The sequence below is a fragment of the Pseudophryne corroboree genome, unplaced genomic scaffold (genome assembly GCF_028390025.1).
Source record: "Pseudophryne corroboree isolate aPseCor3 unplaced genomic scaffold, aPseCor3.hap2 scaffold_1338, whole genome shotgun sequence".
Lineage (NCBI taxonomy): Eukaryota > Metazoa > Chordata > Amphibia > Anura > Myobatrachidae > Pseudophryne > Pseudophryne corroboree.
Window position 1 is genome coordinate 57,366 of NW_026967964.1, and position 21,163 is coordinate 78,528.

The 21,163-nt window shown below is 41.2% G+C and overlaps 4 non-coding genes and 3 pseudogenes across 4 annotated transcripts; 6 read left to right on the plus strand and 1 right to left on the minus strand.

Moving 5' to 3' along the window:
* Positions 1 to 5,633: 5,633 nt before the first annotated feature.
* Positions 5,634 to 5,812, minus strand: LOC134994890 (U1 spliceosomal RNA; annotated as a pseudogene).
* Positions 5,813 to 6,723: 911 nt separating this feature from the next.
* LOC134994880 (U1 spliceosomal RNA) lies at positions 6,724 to 6,887 on the plus strand. The gene has a single exon (XR_010197823.1). It is a non-coding gene; the product is annotated as a U1 spliceosomal RNA (small nuclear RNA).
* Positions 6,888 to 7,039: 152 nt separating this feature from the next.
* On the plus strand, positions 7,040 to 7,203 carry LOC134994886 (U1 spliceosomal RNA). The gene has a single exon (XR_010197829.1). It is a non-coding gene; the product is annotated as a U1 spliceosomal RNA (small nuclear RNA).
* Positions 7,204 to 9,627: 2,424 nt separating this feature from the next.
* Positions 9,628 to 9,791, plus strand: LOC134994891 (U1 spliceosomal RNA). Its single transcript, XR_010197830.1, has one exon. It is a non-coding gene; the product is annotated as a U1 spliceosomal RNA (small nuclear RNA).
* Positions 9,792 to 9,943: 152 nt separating this feature from the next.
* On the plus strand, positions 9,944 to 10,079 carry LOC134994887 (U1 spliceosomal RNA; annotated as a pseudogene).
* Positions 10,080 to 10,777: 698 nt separating this feature from the next.
* LOC134994903 (U1 spliceosomal RNA) lies at positions 10,778 to 10,941 on the plus strand. The gene has a single exon (XR_010197838.1). It is a non-coding gene; the product is annotated as a U1 spliceosomal RNA (small nuclear RNA).
* A 3,402-nt stretch (positions 10,942 to 14,343) lies between these two features.
* On the plus strand, positions 14,344 to 14,522 carry LOC134994892 (U1 spliceosomal RNA; annotated as a pseudogene).
* Positions 14,523 to 21,163: the final 6,641 nt, after the last annotated feature.

A 21,163-nucleotide genomic window follows, 5' to 3' on the forward strand; every position in this document is an offset into this window, starting at 1 on the left:
TCAATTACCATTTTAATAATAGGGTAAAGAAAATTAAGTGGATTTTTGAAAGAAAACAATACTGTCAATATACTATTAAAACAAATTAAAAAGGTAAAAGTTATTGCACTTTAAGTAAAAATAAAAGAGCAAAAATATCAATCCCAGTTTTGGATTACTTTAATTAACAAAAAAAAATGCATATAGCAGAGGATAGTTTCAATCTGCCTACCTCTGGGTTATGGGCCCAGCATTTTTCCATTGCAGTACTCTGCTGCACATGTAAGTGCAAGAGATCCTGAAGCACTCACTCATCATGGGAAAGTACCAATGTGTTTCTTCGTTGGTTGATGGAAGAAACATCTTACAAAAACTCTCCAGATTATTGACTTTTTAAAGTTTTTCTAGGAAACGTTCTAGATGAATGCTTATTAGCCTTTGTCAGTATGTACGTTTGTAAAGTGTCTCTGTGGCGCAATCTGTTGGTGTGTTTGGTTATTAATCACAGGGTTGGTGGTTCAATCCCACGCAGGGATGTAATTGACCTTGTTATCAGATTTTGGTGATCTTTAAGTAGACAAGTCAAAATTTCAAACCCCCTTCTTATGGTGTAGGGTACCTGGCCTACTCTGATGTAATCAGAGTTAGATTTGAATCAGTGATTTTATAAAAAAAACAGCTAGGAAGCACAATTTAGCAGTGGGTTGCAGAGAAAAAGAAATATGCTGGCAGAAAAATCCAATTGAGTGATTAAACAGCTCTTCATTTTCTGGCTTTATTTTTATGCTAACGAATTTGTTCTCTGAAAAGTGTCCACAAAGCCAAGTATCTGATTAACATATTTGTAGGGATGGTTTTTCACCTATTACTAAATTAAACTTGCTTCATTGGAAAGGCAGCAAGATGCATCCTCATTTCAATATCTACTGAAATAATACAGGTTGACACCAGGAAACATTAACGCCACTGCATCCTTGCTGCTTTCTCATGTGGAAGTCTGTTTAATGTGAAAACAAGGTGATATCTAATTAGCACACAGGTAAGGAATTAAGAAAATCTTTATTTAAGGGTGAAGATGTTTCTCACAAAATCGTTGCCCCAATGCATCATTGAAATTCAAGCTGGAAAGATGATTTTAATATATCACTTGTACATTTTGTATTGCTCTTCTGGTGACAATGTAGTTTGTTTTTGTCAATTACCATTTTAATAATCGGGTAAAGAAAATTAATAGGATTTTTGAAAGAAAACAATACTGTCAATATACTATTAAAACAAATTAAAATGGTAAAAGTTATTGTACTTTAAGTAAAAATAAAAGCTAAAATATCAATCCCAGTTTTGGATTACTTTAATGAACAAAAAAAAATGCATATAGCAAAGGATAGTTTCAATCTGCCTACCTCTGGGTTATGGGCCCAGCATGCTTCCATTGCAGTACTCTGCTGCACATGTAAGTGCAAGAGATCCTGAAGCACTCACTCATCATGCGAAAGTACCAATGTGTTTCTTCATTGGTTGCTGGAAGAAACATCTTACAAAAACTCTCCAGATTATTGACTTTTTAAAGTTTTTCTAGGAAACGTTCTAGATGAATGCTTATTAGTCTTTGTCAGTATGTACTTTTCGCAAAGTGTCTCTGTGGCGCAATCGGTTAGTGTGTTCAGCTATTAATCAAAAGGTTGGTGGTTCAATCCCATCCAGGGACGTAATTGACCTTGTGATCAGATTTTGGTAATATTTAAGTAGACAAGTCAAAATTGCAAACCCCCTCTTATGGTGTAGGGTACCTGGCCTTCTCTGATGTAATCAGAGTTAGATTTGATTAAGTGATTTTATAAAAAAACAGCTAGGAAGCACAATTTAGCAGTGGGTTGCAGAGAAAAAGAAAAATGCTGGCAGAAAAATCCAATTAAGTGATTAAACAGCTCTTCATTTTCTGGCTTTATTTTTATGATTACAAATTTGTTCTCTGAAAAGTGTCCACAAAGCCAAGTATCTGATTAACATCTTTGTAGGGATGGTTTTTCACCTATTACTAAATTAAACTTGCTTCATTGGAAAGGCAGCAAGATGCATCCTCATTTCAATATCTACGGAAATAATACAGGTTGACACCAGGAAACATTAACGCCACTGCATCTTTGCTGTTTTCTCATGTGGAAGTCTGTTTAATGTGAAAACAAGGTGATATCTAATTAGCACACAGGTAAGGAATTAAGAAAATCTTTATTTAAGGGTGAAGATGTTTCTCACAAAATCGTTGCCCCAATGCATCATTGAAATTCAAGCTGGAAAGATGATTTTAATATATCACTTGTACATTTTGTATTGCTCTTCTGGTGACAATGTAGTTTGTTTTTGTCAATTACCATTTTAATAATCGGGTAAAGAAAATTAAGTGGATTTTTGAAAGAAAACAATACTGTCAATATACTCTTAAAACAAATTAAAATGGTAAAAGTTATTGTACTTTAAGTAAAAATAAAAGAGCAAAAATATCAATCCCAGTTTTGGATTACTTTAATTAACAAAAAAAAATGCATATAGCAGAGGATAGTTTCAATCTGCCTACCTCTGGGTTATGGACCCAGCATGCTTCCATTACAGTACTCTGCTGCACATGTAAGTGCAAGAGGTCCTGAAGCACTCACTTATCATGGGAAAGTACCAATGTGTTTCTTCATTGGTTGATGGAAGAAACATCTTACAAAAACTCTCCACATTATTGACTTTTTAAAATGTTTCTAGGAATCGTTCTAGATGAATGCTTATTAGCCTTTGTCAGTATGTACTTTTGCAAAGTGTAGCTGTGGCGCAATCAGTTAGTGTGTAAGGCTATTAACCAAAAGGTTGGTTGTTCAATCCCACCCAGGGACTTAATTGACCTTGTTATCAGATTTTGGTGATCTTTAAGTAGACAAGTCAAAATTTCAAACCCCCTGTTATGGTGTAGGGTACCTGGCCTTCTCTGATGTAATCAGAGTTAGATTTGATTCAGTGATTTTATAAAAACAGCTAGGAAGCACAATTTGGCAGTGGGTTGCAGAGAAAAAGAAATATGCTGGCAGAAAAATCCAATTGAGTGATTAAACAGCTCTTCATTTTCTGGCTTTATTTTTATACTAACTAATTTGTTCTCTGAAAAGTGTCCACAAAGCCAAGTATCTGATTAACATATTTGTAGGGATGGTTTTTCACCTATTACTAAATTAAACTTGCTTCATTGGAAAGGCAGCAAGATGCATCCTCATTTCAATATCTACTGAAATAATACAGGTTGATACCAGGAAACATTAACGCCACTGCATCCTTGCTGCTTTCTCATGTGGAAGTCTGTTTAATGTGAAAACAAGGTGATATCTAATTAGCACACAGGTAAGGAATTAAGAAAATCTTTATTTAAGGGTGAAGATGTTTCTCACAAAATCGTTGCCCCAATGCATCATTGAAATTCAAGCTGGAAAGATGATTTTAATATATCACTTGTACATTTTGTATTGCTCTTATGGTGACAATGTAGTTTGTTTTTGTCAATTACCATTTTAATAATAGGGTAAAGAAAATTAAGTGGATTTTTGAAAGAAAACAATACTGTCAATATACTATTAAAACAAATTAAAATGGTAAAAGTTATTGTACTTTAAGTAAAAATAAAAGCTAAAATATCAATCCCAGTTTTGGATTACTTTAATGAACAAAAAAAAAAATTCATATAGCAAAGGATAGTTTCAATCTGCCTACCTCTGGGTTATGGGCCCAGCATGCTTCCATTGCAGTACTCTGCTGCACATGTAAGTGCAAGAGATCCTGAAGCACTCACTCATCATGCGAAAGTACCAATGTGTTTCTTCATTGGTTGCTGGAAGAAACATCTTACAAAAACTCTCCAGATTATTGACTTTTTAAAGTTTTTCTAGGAAACGTTCTAGATGAATGCTTATTAGTCTTTGTCAGTATGTGCTTTTTGCAAAGTGTCGCTGTGGCGCAATCAGTTAGTGTGTAAGGCTGTTAACCAAAAGGTTGGTGGTTCAATCCCACCCAGAGACTTAATTGACCTTGTTATCAGATTTTGGTGATATTTAAGTAGACAAGTCAAAATTGCAAACCCCCTCTTATGGTATAGGGTACCTGGCCTTCTCTGATGTAATCAGAGTTAGATTTGATTAAGTGATTTTATAAAAAAACAGCTAGGAAGCACAATTTAGCAGTGGGTTGCAGAGAAAAAGAAAAATGCTGGCAGAAAAATCCAATTGAGTGATTAAACAGCTCTTCATTTTCTGGCTTTATTTTTATGATTACAAATTTGTTCTCTGAAAAGTGTCCACAAAGCCAAGTATCTGATTAACATCTTTGTAGGGATGGTTTTTCACCTATTACTAAATTAAACTTGCTTCATTGGAAAGGCAGCAAGATGCATCCTCATTTCAATATCTACGGAAATAATACAGGTTGACACCAGGAAACATTAACGCCACTGCATCTTTGCTGTTTTCTCATGTGGAAGTCTGTTTAATGTGAAAACAAGGTGATATCTAATTAGCACACAGGTAAGGAATTAAGAAAATCTTTATTTAAGGGTGAAGATGTTTCTCACAAAATCGTTGCCCCAATGCATCATTGAAATTCAAGCTGGAAAGATGATTTTAATATATCACTTGTACATTTTGTATTGCTCTTCTGGTGACAATGTAGTTTGTTTTTGTCAATTACCATTTTAATAATCGGGTAAAGAAAATTAATTGGATTTTTGAAAGAAAACAATACTGTCAATATACTATTAAAACAAATTAAAATGGTAAAAGTTATTGTACTTTAAGTAAAAATAAAAGAGCAAAAATATCAATCCCAGTTTTGGATTACTTTAATTAACAAAAAAAAATGCATATAGCAGAGGATAGTTTCAATCTGCCTACCTCTGGGTTATGGACCCAGCATGCTTCCATTACAGTACTCTGCTGCACATGTAAGTGCAAAAGATCCTGAAGCACTCACTCATCATGGGAAAGTACCAATGTGTTTCTTCATTGGTTGATGGAAGAAACATCTTACAAAAACTCTCCACATTATTGACTTTTTAAAATGTTTCTAGGAATCGTTCTAGATGAATGCTTATTAGCCTTTGTCAGTATGTACTTCTGCAAAGTGTCGCTGTGGCGCAATCAGTTAGTGTGTAAGGCTGTTAACCAAAAGGTTGGTGGTTCAATCCCACCCAGGGACTTAATTGACCTTGTTATCAGATTTTGGTGATCTTTAAGTAGACAAGTCAAAATTTCAAACCCCCTGTTATGGTGTAGGGTACCTGGCCTTCTCTGATGTAATCAGAGTTAGATTTGATTCAGTGATTTTATAAAAACAGCTAGGAAGCACAATTTAGCAGTGGGTTGCAGAGAAAAAGAAATATGCTGGCAGAAAAATCCAATTGAGTGATTAAACAGCTCTTCATTTTCTGGCTTTATTTTTATGCTAACAAATTTGTGCTCTGAAAAGTGTCCACAAAGCCAAGTATCTGATTAACACCTTTGTAGGGATGGTTTTTCACCTATTATTAAATTAAACTTGCTTCATTGGAAAGGCAGCAAGTGATGTCATCCAAGCAGTGGGTCAAAGTTGGCTTCAAACCTCGTCTGCTTATGAAAAGAGAAAAGGGGTATGCAGGGCATGGCGGCCTTTTGCGGTGCTTGGATGACCCCTAGTTCGCATTAAATAATGCAGTCGAGTTTCCCACATTTGGGGAAATCACAGGGGTCAGCATACCCAGAATGCAATGAATGAACCGCACCCTGGGAGAACAGTCTTCATGACCATGGTATCTCCTATGCAAAATAAGTATGATTTGGGATAGGGCTGGGGAGGGCCGCTGCTCAGGCACATCTCTGTCAAGTAAAGGAGATTCAACTGAGGCAGCACAAGGGAACTCTCATCTGGGGACAACAACTGCAGGGAGAACACATATTTTCAGATGAACATGGGAGGGCAGAAGGCTGCCTAATACTGAAGCACCCTCAAACAACAAACCAAATGCAACAACTAGTGCAAGTATTCCTGGGGGAAGGCCTGCAGCAGATGGATTTGCATATGGCGATGTCATCCAAGCAGTGGGTCAAAGTTGGCTTCAACCCTCGTCTGCATATGAAAAGAGAAAAGGGGCGTGCAGGGCATGGCGGCCTTTTGCGGCACTTGGATGACCCCTAGTTCGCATTAAACACCTCCACCCTCCGTCGGTGTGGGGCTCATGTTGGCTATGCCCCAGCCCCTGAAGGATTCAAGCTGATTTCTTGCAGCAGCTGGGCACTGTAACAGCTCCAGAGCTGCTCTGTAAGGCAAGTAAAAGGGTGTGGGCCCTGCAGCACTACCTGGAGGGGGGAGGTGTTTAATGCGAACTAGGGGTCATCCAAGCACTGCAAAAGGCCGCCATGCCCTGCATGCCCCTTTTCTCTTTTCATATGCAGATGAGGGTTCCAGTCAACTTTGGCCCACTGCTTGGATAACATCACCGTATGCAAATCCGTCTTCTGCAGACCTTCCCCCAGGAATGCTTGTACTAGTTGTTGCATTTGGTTTGTTGTTTGGGGTGCTTCAGTATTAGGCAGCCTTCTGCTCTCCCATGTTCATCTGAAAATATGTGTTCTCCCTGCAGTTGTTGTCCCCAGATGAGAGTTCCCTTGTGCTGCCTCAGTTGAATCTCCTTAACTTGACAGAGATGTGCCTGAGCAGCGGCCCTCCCCAGCCCTATCCCAAATCATACTTATTTTGCATAGGAGATACCATGGTCATGAAGATTGTTCTCCCAGGGTGAGGTTCATTCATTGCATTCTGGGTATGCTGACCCCTGTGATTTCCCCAAATGTGGGAAACTCGACTGCATTATTTGTGGTAGTGGGGGACTGTGTTTGTGCTTTCCTCTGGTCAGCTCTGGTAAAAGTCAGATTTCTTTGTCTCAGATCTTCCTCTAGCCTTGTTCTTTTTTCGAGAGTTTCCTTGTGCTGCCTCAGTTGGATCTCCTTCACTTGACAGGGGGGTGCCCGAGCAGCGACCCTCCCCAGCTCAAGCCCAACTCCTACTTACCTGCCAAGTGAGATACTATGATCAGGAAGGTGCTTCTCCCAGGGCAAGGCTCACCCATTGCACTCTGGGTGTGCTGCTCCTACGATTTCCCCAAATGTGGGACACTTGACTGCATAATTTGTGTTTCCTCTGGTCGGCTACTCGTATAATTCAGATCTCTTTGTCTCAGGTCTCTCTCCAGCCTAGTTTGCTGTCTGTTTCCACTTCTCTTTTCTTGAGCCCCTGCCTTCTATGCCCTTGTGCACTCTCCTGACTTCTCCTGTCTGCTTACTTTGTGCCTTCCAACGCACAATGCAAACTACAGGTAGTGCTGCAGGGCCAACACCCTTTTACTTGCCTTACAGAGCAGCTCAGGAGCTGTTACAGTGCCCAGCTGCTGCAAGAAATCAGCTTGAATGCTTCAGGGGCTGGGGCATAGCCAACATGAGCAGCAAGATGCAGCACTGGACTATTAGTAATGTACTGTTGTATGCTGAGCACCACAATGCAGCACAAGACAATGAGCAGTGATACTGAGCACTGATGAGGATACTACTGAGAACTGACACTGAGCAGGAGAGACACACTACTAGTATTACTGAGCAGCAATAAGTAACCACTGATACTGGGCACTGATATTGAGATTTCCACTGAGAGAACATAGCCACGTCCTCTCCGCTCTCTCTTCAATGCACGAGTAAAAATGGCGGCAACGCGCAGCTCTTTATATGGAATCCGAATCTCGCGAGAATCCGACAGCGGGATGATGACATTTTCCCTTGTTCAGGTTTTCCGAGTCAGGCGGGAACAACCGAGCCTGCCTCGGACCAGTGTAAACCACGTGGAGTTCGTAGGGAATTCGGTTCTCGGAGAACCGAACCCGCTCCTCTATATATACTATATTACTATGTTACTGTAGTATACAGAACACCACAATGCAATGAGCAGTGATAGTGAGCACTGATGAGGATACTAGAACTGACACTGAGCAGCAAGATGCAGCACTGGACTATTAGTAATGTACTGTAGTATGCTGAGCACCACAATGCAGCACAAGACAATGAGCAGTGATACTGAGCACTGATGAGGATACTACTGAGAACTGACACTGAGCAGGAGAGACACACTACTAGTATTACTGAGCAGCAATAAGTAACCACTGATACTGAGCACTGATATTGAGATTTCCACTGAGAGAACATAGCCACGTCCTCTCCGCTCTCTCTTCAATGCACGAGTAAAAATGGCAGCAACGCGCAGCTCTTTATATGGAATCCGAATCTCGCAAGAATCCGACAGCGGGATGATGACATTTTCCCTTGTTCAGGTTTTCCGAGTCAGGCGGGAACAACCGAGCCTGCCTCGGACCAGTGTAAACCACGTGGAGTTCGTGGGGAATTCGGTTCTCGGAGAACCGAACCCGCTCCTCTCTACCTTATACCCATCAATTTTTTTATTTTCAATCTAAGCCCCTGCAGTTTTCTGTAAGCATCTGCTTCGCTATGATGATCAACAAGTCACAAGGGCAAACACTCAGGGCTTGAGGCGTAGATCTTAGGACCAGCTGCTACAAGCATGGCAGAGGTGTCACTATCACTGGTGACACCCAGAGAGGTGGCGAGGGAGATTGTAATGCAGTGCGCGCAGATAAACAGCGCAATGGTAAAAAGGAGGCATGGTTTCATAGGTAGGGGCGTGGCCTGGTGGCCTGAATCTACATTTTGTTGCTCCGGGTGTCCCGGGGGTTGGGGGCTGCACCCGGGGACTAGTGTGTGAGCTGTGCTGGCTCCTGCACAGTGACAGGGCATGGCCACCCAGCATGACGCCTCCCTTCTTGACCATGCTGTAATTGCAGTCGCACTGCAGTTCAGCGTGATCATAAAAAATGGTGTAGGCTCCTGCTGGTGCAGGCTGTAGAGAAAAGCTGCTGTGACCACGCCCCCTGTGTCTCCTCCGTTGCAGACCCCATTTTGAAGCCTTGCCCCCGGACTAAGAGAAAAGTATGCCCTTGCGCACTATCCTGACTTCTCCTCCCGTCTGCTTAATTTGTGCCTTCCAACGCACAATGCGAACAACAGGTGGTGCTGCAGGGCCCACACCCTTTTTCTTGCCTTACAGAACAGCTCTGGAGCTGTTACAGTGCCCAGCTGCTGCAAGAAATCAGCTTGAATGCTTCAGGGGATGGGGCATGGCCAACATGAGCCCCACACCAAAGGAGGGTGGGGGTGTTTAATGCGAACTAGGGGTCATCCAAGCACTGCAAAAGGCCGCCATGCCCTGCATGCCCCTTTTCTCTTTTCATATGCAGATGAGGGTTCCAGTCAACTTTGGCCCACTGCTTGGATAACATCACCGTATGCAAATCCGTCTGCTGCAGACCTTCCCCCAGGAGTGCTTGTACTAGTTGTTGCATATGGTTTGATATTTGATGGTGCTTCAGTATTAGGCAGCCTTCCGCCCTCCCATGTTCATCTGAAAAGATGTGGTCTCCCTGCAGTTGTTGTCCCCAGATGAGAGTTCCCTTGTGCTGCCTCAGTTGAATCTCCTTTACTTGACAGAGATGTGCCTGAGCAGCGGCCCTCACCAGCCCTATCCCAAATCATACTTATTTTGCATAGGAGATACCATGGTCATGAAGATTGTTCTCCCAGGGTGAGGTTCATTCATTGCATTCTGGGTATGCTGACCCCTGTGATTTTCCCAAATGTGGGAAACTCGACTGCATTATTTGTGGTAGTGGGGGACTGTGTTTGTGCTTTCCTCTGGTCAGCTCTGGTAAAAGTCAGATTTCTTTGTCTCAGATCTTCCTCTAGCCTTGTTCTTCTTTCGAGAGTTCCCTGGTGCTGCCTCAGTTGGATCTCCTTCACTTCACAGGGGGGAACCCGAGCAGCGACCCTCCCCAGCTCTAGCCCAACTCCTACTTACCTGCCAGGTGAGATACTATGATCATGAAGGTGCTTCTCCCAGGGCAAGGCTCAACCATTGCACTCTGGGTGTGCTGCTCCTGCGATTTCCCCAAATGTGGGAAACTTGACTGCATAATTTGTGTTTCCCCTCGTCGGCTCTCGTATAATTCAGATCTCTTTGTCTCAGGTCTCTCTACAGCCTAGTTTGCTGTCTGTTTCCACTTCTCTTTTCTTGAGCCGCTCCCTTCTATGCCCTTGCGCACTATCCTGACTTCTCCCGTCTGCTTACTTCGTGCCTTCCAACGCACAATGCGAACTACAGGTAGTGCTGCAGGGCCCACACCCTTTTACTTGCCTTACAGAGTAGCTCTGGAGCAGTTACAGTGCCCAGCTGCTGCAAGAAATCAGCTTGAATGCTTCAGGGGCTGGGGCATAGCCAACATGAGCCCCACACCGAAGGAGGGTGGAGGTGTGTAATGCGAACTAGGGGTCATCCAAGCGCTGCAAAAGGCCGCCATGCCCTGCACGCCCCTTTTCTCTTTTCATATGCAGACGAGGGTTGAAGCCAACTTTGACCCACTGCTTGGATGACATCACCATATGCAAATCCATCTGCTGCAGGCCTTCCCCCAGGAATGCTTGCACTAGTTGTTGCATTTGGTTTGTTGTTTGGGGGTGCTTCAGCATTAGGCAGCCTTCTGCCCTCACATGTTCATCTGAAAATATGTGTTCTCCCTGCAGTTGTTGTCCCCAGATGAGAGTTCCCTTGTGCTGCCTCAGTTGAATCTCCTTTACTTGACAGAGATGTGCCTGAGCAGCGGCCCTCCCCAGCCCTATCCCAAATCATACTTATTTTGCATAGGCGATACCATGGTCATGAAGATTTTTCTCCCAGGGTGAGGTTCATTCATTGCATTCTGGGTATGCTGACCCCTGTGATTTCCCCAAATGTGGGAAACTCGACTGCATTATTTGTGGTAGTGGGGGACTGTGTTTGTGCTTTCCTCTGGTCAGCTCTGGAAAAAGTCTGATTTCTTTGTCTCAGATCTTCCTCTAGCCTTGTTCTTCTTTCGAGAGTTCCCTTGTGCTGCCTCAGTTGGATCTCTTTCACTTGACAGGGGGGTGCCCGAACAGCGGCATATGTTGAAGATACAATTTGTGAATTGCATTTAACACTATCTCCCTTTCCTGGGGAGAAGATGGTAGGGCCGATTTGAAAAACCGGCGAGGAGGCACCTCTTCGAATTTCAGCTTGTAACCCTGAGAAACAATTTCTATTGCCTAGGGATCCACCTGCGAATGAACCCAGATGTGGCTGAAAACTCGAAGACGTGCCCCCAACTGGGCGGACTCCTTTAGCGGAGCCCCAGCGTCATGCGGTGGATTTTGTAGAGGCCGGGGAGGACTTCTGTTCCTGGGAACTAGCTGTGTTGTGCAGCTTCTTCCCTCTGCCCTTACCTCTGGCAAGAAAGGACGCACCTCGTACTTTCTTGTTTCTCTGTGATCGAAAGGACTGCATTTGATAATGTGGTGCTTTCTTAGGCTGTGAGGGAATATAAGGCAAAAAATTTGATTTACCAGCTGTAGCTGTGGAGACTAGGTCCGAGAGACCTTCCCCAAACAATTCCTCACCCCTGTAAGGTAAAACCTCCATATGCCTTTTTGAGTCGGCATCACCTGTCCATTGCCGGGTCCATAGGACTCGTCTAGCAGAAATCGACATAGCGTTTATTCTAGAACCCAGTAGACTAATGTCACTTTGAGCATCTCTCATATATAGGACAGCATCTTTTATATGCCCTATGGTCAATAACATAGCATCCTTATCTAGGGTCTCAATCTCTGCTGATAAGGTATCTGTCCATGCTGCCACTGCGCTACAACCCCGGCCGACGCAATTACCGGTCTGAGTAAGGTACCAGAATGTGTGTAAATGGACTTTAGGGTAACCTCCTGCTTGCGGTCAGCAGGGTCCCTGATGGTAGCCGTATCCTGGGATGGCAGCGCTACCTTTTTGGATAAGCGTGTCAATGCTTTATCCACCCTAGGGGAGGATTCCCACCGTATCCTGTCCATTGGCGGGAAAGGATACGCCATAAGAATCCTTTTGGGAATCTGCAGCTTTTTGTCTGGAGATTCCCAAGCTTTTTCACATAATTCGTTCAACTCATGTGAGGGGGGAAAGGTTATCTCAGGTTTCTTTCCCTTATACATGTGTACCCTCGTGTCAGGGACAGGGGACTCTGTGATGTGCAAAACATCTTTTATTGCAATAATCATATATCGAATACATTTAGCCAATTTTGGCTGTAACTTTGCATCATCGTAGTCGACACTATGTCGGTATCTGTGTCAACTATTTGGGATAGTGGGCGCTTTTGAGACCCCGAAGGTCCCTGCGACATAGGGACAGGCATGGGTTGACTCCCTGACTGTTCCCTAGCTTCAGCTTTGTCTAATCTCTTGTGTAATAAGTTTACATTAGCACTTAAAACATTCCACATATCCATCCAGTCAGGTGTCGGCGTTGTCGATGGAGACACCACATTAATTTGCTCCTGCTCCTCTCTAGGAGAGCCTTCTACCTCAGACATGTCGACACACGTGTACCGACACACCATACACTCAGGGAATCCTCTTATCTGAGGACAGTTCCCCAACAAGGCCCTTTGGAGAGACAGAGAGAGAGAGTATGCCAGCACACACCCCAGCGCTATATGACCCAGGAAAAAAACACAATAATTTTATGTTTACCCAGTAGCGCTGTATTTCCATATATATATGCGCCTAATTATGTGCCCCCCTCTTCTTTAAGACCCTCTTTCTACCGTGGTATAAGCAGGGGAGAGTCCGTGGAGCTTCCCCTCAGCGGTGCTGTGGAGAAAATGGCGCTGGTGAGTGCTGAGGGAGAAGCCCCACCCCCTCAGCGATGGGCTTCTGTCCCGCTCAAATGTAGTAAAAAAATGGCGGGGGCTCTTATATATATATATACAGTGCCTAGCTGCATATATATTTATTTTGCCAAAGAGTGGTCTATATTGCTGCCCAGGGCGTCCCCCCTGCGCCCTTCACCCTTACACTGACTGCCGTGTGTGAGGTGTATTGGAGCAATGGAGCACAGCTTTACTGCTGTGCGTTACCTCAGTGAAGATCATGAAGTCTTCCGCCGCCTCTGAAGTCTTCTTTTCTTCTCATACTCACCCGGCTTCTATCTTCCGGCTCTGCGAGGGGGACGGCGGCGCGGCTCTGGGACGGACGGCGAGGGTGAGACCTGCGTACCGATCCCTCTGGAGCTAATGCTGTACAGTAGCCTAAGAAGCAGAGCCTATCAACTCACAGAAGTAGGTGTGCATCTCTCCCCTCCGCCCCTCGATGCAGGGAGTCTGTTGCCAGCAGGCTCCCTGAAAATAAAAAAATCTAACAAATAAACTTTCTGTCAGGAAACTCAGGAGAGCTCCCTGAAAAGCACCCAGTCTCCTCTGGGCACAGTAGTAAACTGAGGTCTGGAGGAGGGGCATAAAGGGAGGAGCCAGTGCACACCCAGATCTAAAGTCTTTCTTAAAGTGCCCATGTCTCCTGCGGAGCCCGTCTATCCCCCATGGTCCTTACGGAGTCCCCAGCATCCTCTAGGACGTAAGAGAAAAATTATGCTGGCAGAAAAATCCAATTGAGTGATTAAACAGCTCCAGAGCTGCTCTGTAAGGCAAGTAAAAGGGTGTGGGCCCTGCAGCACTACCTGTAGTTTGCATTGTGCATTGGAAGCCTAGTTTGCTGTCTGTTTCCACTTCTTTTTTCTTGAGCCCCTCCCATCTATACCCTTGTGCACTATCCTGACTTCTCCTCCCGTCTGCTTACTTTGTGCCTTCCAATGCACAATGCAAACTACAGGTAGTGCTGCAGGGCCCACACCCTTTTACTTGCCTTACAGAGCAGCTCTGGAGCTGTTACAGTGCCCAGCTGCTGCAAGAAATCAGCTTGAATCCTTCAGGGGCTGGGGCATAGCCAACATGAGCCCCACACCGACGGAGGGTGGAGGTGTTTAATGCGAACTAGGGGTCATCCAAGTGCCGCAAAAGGCCGCCATGCCCTGCACGCCCCTTTTCTCTTTTCATATGCAGACGAGGGTTGAAGCCAACTTTGACCCACTGCTTGGATGACATCGCCATATGCAAATCCATCTGCTGCAGGCCTTCCCCCAGGAATACTTGCACTAGTTGTTGCATTTGGTTTGTTGTTTGAGGGTGCTTCAGTATTAGGCAGCCTTCTGCCCTCCCATGTTCATCTGAAAATATGTGTTCTCCCTGCAGTTGTTGTCCCCAGATGAGAGTTCCCTTGTGCTGCCTCAGTTGAATCTCCTTTACTTGACAGAGATGTGCCTGAGCAGCGGCCCTCCCCAGCCCTATCCCAAATCATACTTATTTTGCATAGGAGATACCATGGTCATGAAGACTGTTCTCCCAGGGTGCGGTTCATTCATTGCATTCTGGGTATGCTGACCCCTGTGATTTCCCCAAATGTGGGAAACTCGACTGCATTATTTAATGCGAACTAGGGGTCATCCAAGCACCGCAAAAGGCCGCCATGCCCTGCATACCCCTTTTCTCTTTTCATAAGCAGACGAGGTTTGAAGCCAACTTTGACCCACTGCTTGGATGACATCACTTGCTGCCTTTCCAATGAAGCAAGTTTAATTTAATAATAGGTGAAAAACCATCCCTACAAAGGTGTTAATCAGATACTTGGCTTTGTGGACACTTTTCAGAGCACAAATTTGTTAGCATAAAAATAAAGCCAGAAAATGAAGAGCTGTTTAATCACTCAATTGGATTTTTCTGCCAGCATATTTCTTTTTCTCTGCAACCCACTGCTAAATTGTGCTTCCTAGCTGTTTTTATAAAATCACTGAATCAAATCTAACTCTGATTACATCAGAGAAGGCCAGGTACCCTACACCATAACAGGGGGTTTGAAATTTTGACTTGTCTACTTAAAGATCACCAAAATCTGATAACAAGGTCAATTAAGTCCCTGGGTGGGATTGAACCACCAACCTTTTGGTTAACAGCCTTACACACTAACTGATTGCGCCACAGCGACACTTTGCAGAAGTACATACTGACAAAGGCTAATAAGCATTCATCTAGAACGATTCCTAGAAACATTTTAAAAAGTCAATAATGTGGAGAGTTTTTGTAAGATGTTTCTTCCATCAACCAATGAAGAAACACATTGGTACTTTCCCATGATGAGTGAGTGCTTCAGGATCTTTTGCACTTACATGTGCAGCAGAGTACTGTAATGGAAGCATGCTGGGTCCATAACCCAGAGGTAGGCAGATTGAAACTATCCTCTGCTATATGCATTTTTTTTTGTTAATTAAAGTAATCCAAAACTGGGATTGATATTTTTGCTCTTTTATTTTTACTTAAAGTACAATAACTTTTACCATTTTAATTTGTTTTAATAGTATATTGACAGTATTGTTTTCTTTGAAAAATCCAATTAATTTTCTTTACCCGATTATTAAAATGGTAATTGACAAAAACAAACTACATTGTCACCAGAAGAGCAATACAAAATGTACAAGTGATATATTAAAATCATCTTTCCAGCTTGAATTTCAATGATGCATTGGGGCAACGATTTTGTGAGAAACATCTTCACCCTTAAATAAAGATTTTCTTAATTCCTTACCTGTGTGCTAATTAGATATCACCTTGTTTTCACATTAAACAGACTTCCACATGAGAAAACAGCAAAGATGCAGTGGCGTTAATGTTTCCTGGTGTCAACCTGTATTATTTCCGTAGATATTGAAATGAGGATGCATCTTGCTGCCTTTCCAATGAAGCAAGTTTAATTTAGTAATAGGTGAAAAACCATCCCTACAAAGATGTTAATCAGATACTTGGCTTTGTGGACACTTTTCAGAGAACAAATTTGTAATCATAAAAATAAAGCCAGAAAATGAAGAGCTGTTTAATCACTCAATTGGATTTTTCTGCCAGCATTTTTCTTTTTCTCTGCAACCCACTGCTAAATTGTGCTTCCTAGCTGTTTTTTTATAAAATCACTTAATCAAATCTAACTCTGATTACATCAGAGAAGGCCAGGTACCCTATACCATAAGAGGGGGTTTGCAATTTTGACTTGTCTACTTAAATATCACCAAAATCTGATAACAAGGTCAATTAAGTCCCTGGGTGGGATTGAACCACCAACCTTTTGGTTAACAGCCTTACACACTAACTGATTGCGCCACAGCGACACTTTGCAAAAAGCACATACTGACAAAGACTAATAAGCATTCATCTAGAACGTTTCCTAGAAAAACTTTAAAAAGTCAATAATCTGGAGAGTTTTTGTAAGATGTTTCTTCCAGCAACCAATGAAGAAACACATTGGTACTTTCGCATGATGAGTGAGTGCTTCAGGATCTCTTGCACTTACATGTGCAGCAGAGTACTGCAATGGAAGCATGCTGGGCCCATAACCCAGAGGTAGGCAGATTGAAACTATCCTTTGCTATATGCATTTTTTTTTTGTTCATTAAAGTAATCCAAAACTGGGATTGATATTTTAGCTTTTATTTTTACTTAAAGTACAATAACTTTTACCATTTTAATTTGTTTTAATAGTATATTGACAGTATTGTTTTCTTTCAAAAATCCACTTAATTTTCTTTACCCTATTATTAAAATGGTAATTGACAAAAACAAACTACATTGTCACCATAAGAGCAATACAAAATGTACAAGTGATATATTAAAATCATCTTTCCAGCTTGAATTTCAATGATGCATTGGGGCAACGATTTTGTGAGAAACATCTTCACCCTTAAATAAAGATTTTCTTAATTCCTTACCTGTGTGCTAATTAGATATCACCTTGTTTTCACATTAAACAGACTTCCACATGAGAAAGCAGCAAGGATGCAGTGGCGTTAATGTTTCCTGGTATCAACCTGTATTATTTCAGTAGATATTGAAATGAGGATGCATCTTGCTGCCTTTCCAATGAAGCAAGTTTAATTTAGTAATAGGTGAAAAACCATCCCTACAAATATGTTAATCAGATACTTGGCTTTGTGGACACTTTTCAGAGAACAAATTAGTTAGTATAAAAATAAAGCCAGAAAATGAAGAGCTGTTTAATCACTCAATTGGATTTTTCTGCCAGCATATTTCTTTTTCTCTGCAACCCACTGCCAAATTGTGCTTCCTAGCTGTTTTTATAAAATCACTGAATCAAATCTAACTCTGATTACATCAGAGAAGGCCAGGTACCCTACACCATAACAGGGGGTTTGAAATTTTGACTTGTCTACTTAAAGATCACCAAAATCTGATAACAAGGTCAATTAAGTCCCTGGGTGGGATTGAACAACCAACCTTTTGGTTAATAGCCTTACACACTAACTGATTGCGCCACATCTACACTTTGAAAAAGTACATACTGACAAAGGCTAATAAGCATTCATCTAGAACGATTCCTAGAAACATTTTAAAAAGTCAATAATGTGGAGAGTTTTTGTAAGATGTTTCTTCCATCAACCAATGAAGAAACACATTGGTACTTTCCCATGATAAGTGAGTGCTTCAGGACCTCTTGCACTTACATGTGCAGCAGAGTACTGTAATGGAAGCATGCTGGGTCCATAACCCAGAGGTAGGCAGATTGAAACTATCCTCTGCTATATGCATTTTTTTTTGTTAATTAAAGTAATCCAAAACTGGGATTGATATTTTTGCTCTTTTATTTTTACTTAAAGTACAATAACTTTTACCATTTTAATTTGTTTTAAGAGTATATTGACAGTATTGTTTTCTTTCAAAAATCCACTTAATTTTCTTTACCCGATTATTAAAATGGTAATTGACAAAAACAAACTACATTGTCACCAGAAGAGCAATACAAAATGTACAAGTGATATATTAAAATCATCTTTCCAGCTTGAATTTCAATGATGCATTGGGGCAACGATTTTGTGAGAAACATCTTCACCCTTAAATAAAGATTTTCTTAATTCCTTACCTGTGTGCTAATTAGATATCACCTTGTTTTCACATTAAACAGACTTCCACATGAGAAAACAGCAAAGATGCAGTGGCGTTAATGTTTCCTGGTGTCAACCTGTATTATTTCCGTAGATATTGAAATGAGGATGCATCTTGCTGCCTTTCCAATGAAGCAAGTTTAATTTAGTAATAGGTGAAAAACCATCCCTACAAAGATGTTAATCAGATACTTGGCTTTGTGGACACTTTTCAGAGAACAAATTTGTAATCATAAAAATAAAGCCAGAAAATGAAGAGCTGTTTAATCACTTAATTGGATTTTTCTGCCAGCATTTTTCTTTTTCTCTGCAACCCACTGCTAAATTGTGCTTCCTAGCTGTTTTTTTATAAAATCACTTAATCAAATCTAACTCTGATTACATCAGAGAAGGCCAGGTACCCTACACCATAAGAGGGGGTTTGCAATTTTGACTTGTCTACTTAAATATTACCAAAATCTGATCACAAGGTCAATTACGTCCCTGGATGGGATTGAACCACCAACCTTTTGATTAATAGCTGAACACACTAACCGATTGCGCCACAGAGACACTTTGCGAAAAGTACATACTGACAAAGACTAATAAGCATTCATCTAGAACGTTTCCTAGAAAAACTTTAAAAAGTCAATAATCTGGAGAGTTTTTGTAAGATGTTTCTTCCAGCAACCAATGAAGAAACACATTGGTACTTTCGCATGATGAGTGAGTGCTTCAGGATCTCTTGCACTTACATGTGCAGCAGAGTACTGCAATGGAAGCATGCTGGGCCCATAACCCAGAGGTAGGCAGATTGAAACTATCCTTTGCTATATGCATTTTTTTTTTGTTCATTAAAGTAATCCAAAACTGGGATTGATATTTTAGCTTTTATTTTTACTTAAAGTACAATAACTTTTACCATTTTAATTTGTTTTAATAGTATATTGACAGTATTGTTTTCTTTCAAAAATCCTATTAATTTTCTTTACCCGATTATTAAAATGGTAATTGACAAAAACAAACTACATTGTCACCAGAAGAGCAATACAAAATGTACAAGTGATATATTAAAATCATCTTTCCAGCTTGAATTTCAATGATGCATTGGGGCAACGATTTTGTGAGAAACATCTTCACCCTTAAATAAAGATTTTCTTTATTCCTTACCTGTGTGCTAATTAGATATCACCTTGTTTTCACATTAAACAGACTTCCACATGAGAAAGCAGCAAGGATGCAGTGGCGTTAATGTTTCCTGGTGTCAACCTGTATTATTTCAGTAGATATTGAAATGAGGATGCATCTTGCTGCCTTTCCAATGAAGCAAGTTTAATTTAGTAATAGGTGAAAAACCATCCCTACAAATATGTTAATCAGATACTTGGCTTTGTGGACACTTTTCAGAGAACAAATTCGTTAGCATAAAAATAAAGCCAGAAAATGAAGAGCTGTTTAATCACTCAATTGGATTTTTCTGCCAGCATATTTCTTTTTCTCTGCAACCCACTGCTAAATTGTGCTTCCTAGCTGTTTTTTTTTATAAAATCACTGATTCAAATCTAACTCTGATTACATCAGAGTAGGCCAGGTACCCTACACCATAAGAAGGGGGTTTGAAATTTTGACTTGTCTACTTAAAGATCACCAAAATCTGATAACAAGGTCAATTACATCCCTGCGTGGGATTGAACCACCAACCCTGTGATTAATAACCAAACACACCAACAGATTGCGCCACAGAGACACTTTACAAACGTACATACTGACAAAGGCTAATAAGCATTCATCTAGAACGTTTCCTAGAAAAACTTTAAAAAGTCAATAATCTGGAGAGTTTTTGTAAGATGTTTCTTCCATCAACCAACGAAGAAACACATTGGTACTTTCCCATGATGAGTGAGTGCTTCAGGATCTCTTGCACTTACATGTGCAGCAGAGTACTGCAATGGAAAAATGCTGGGCCCATAACCCAGAGGTAGGCAGATTGAAACTATCCTCTGCTATATGCATTTTTTTTTGTTAATTAAAGTAATCCAAAACTGGGATTGATATTTTTGCTCTTTTATTTTTACTTAAAGTGCAATAACTTTTACCTTTTTAATTTGTTTTAATAGTATATTGACAGTATTGTTTTCTTTCAAAAATCCACTTAATTTTCTTTACCCTATTATTAAAATGGTAATTGACAAAAACAAACTACATTGTCACCAGAAGAGCAATACAAAATGTACAAGTGATATATTAAAATCATCTTTCCAGCTTGAATTTCAATGATGCATTGGGGTAACGATTTTGTGAGAAACACCTTCACCCTTGAATAAAGATTTTCTTAATTCCTTACCTGTGTGCTAATTAGATATCACCTTGTTTTCACATTAAACAGACTTCAACATGCGAAAGCAGCAAGGATGCAGTGGCGTTAATGTTTCCTGGTGTCAACCTGTATTATTTCAGTAGACATTGAAATGAGGATGCATCTTGCTGCCTTTCCAATGAAGCAAGTTTAATTTAGTAATAGGTGAAAAACCATCCCTACAAAGGTGTTAATCAGAGACTTGGCTTTGTGGACACTTTTCAGAGAACAAATTTGTTAGCATAAAAATAAAGCCAGAAAATGAAGAGCTGTTTAATCACTCAATTGGATTTTTTTGCCAGCATATTTCTTTTTCTCTGCAACCCACTGCTAAATTGTGCTTCCTAGCTGTTTTTATAAAATCACTGAATCAAATCTAACTCTGATTACATCAGAGAAGGCCAGGTACCCTACACCATAACAGGGGGTTTGAAATTTTGACTTGTCTACTTAAAGATCACCAAAATCTGATAACAAGGTCAATTACGTCCCTGGGTGGGATTGAACCACCAACCTTTTGGTTAATAACCATACACACTAACTGATTGCGCCACAGCGACACTTTGCAAAAGTACATACTGACAAAGGCTAATAAGCATTCATCTAGAACGCTTCCTAGAAACATTTTAAAAAGTCAATAATGTGGAGAGTTTTTGTAAGATGTTTCTTCCATCAACCAATGAAGAAACACATTGGTACTTTCCCATGATAAGTGAGTGCTTCAGGACCTCTTGCACTTACATGTGCAGCAGAGTACTGTAATGGAAGCATGCTGGGTCCATAACCCAGAGGTAGGCAGATTGAAACTATCCTCTGCTATATGCATTTTTTTTTGTTAAT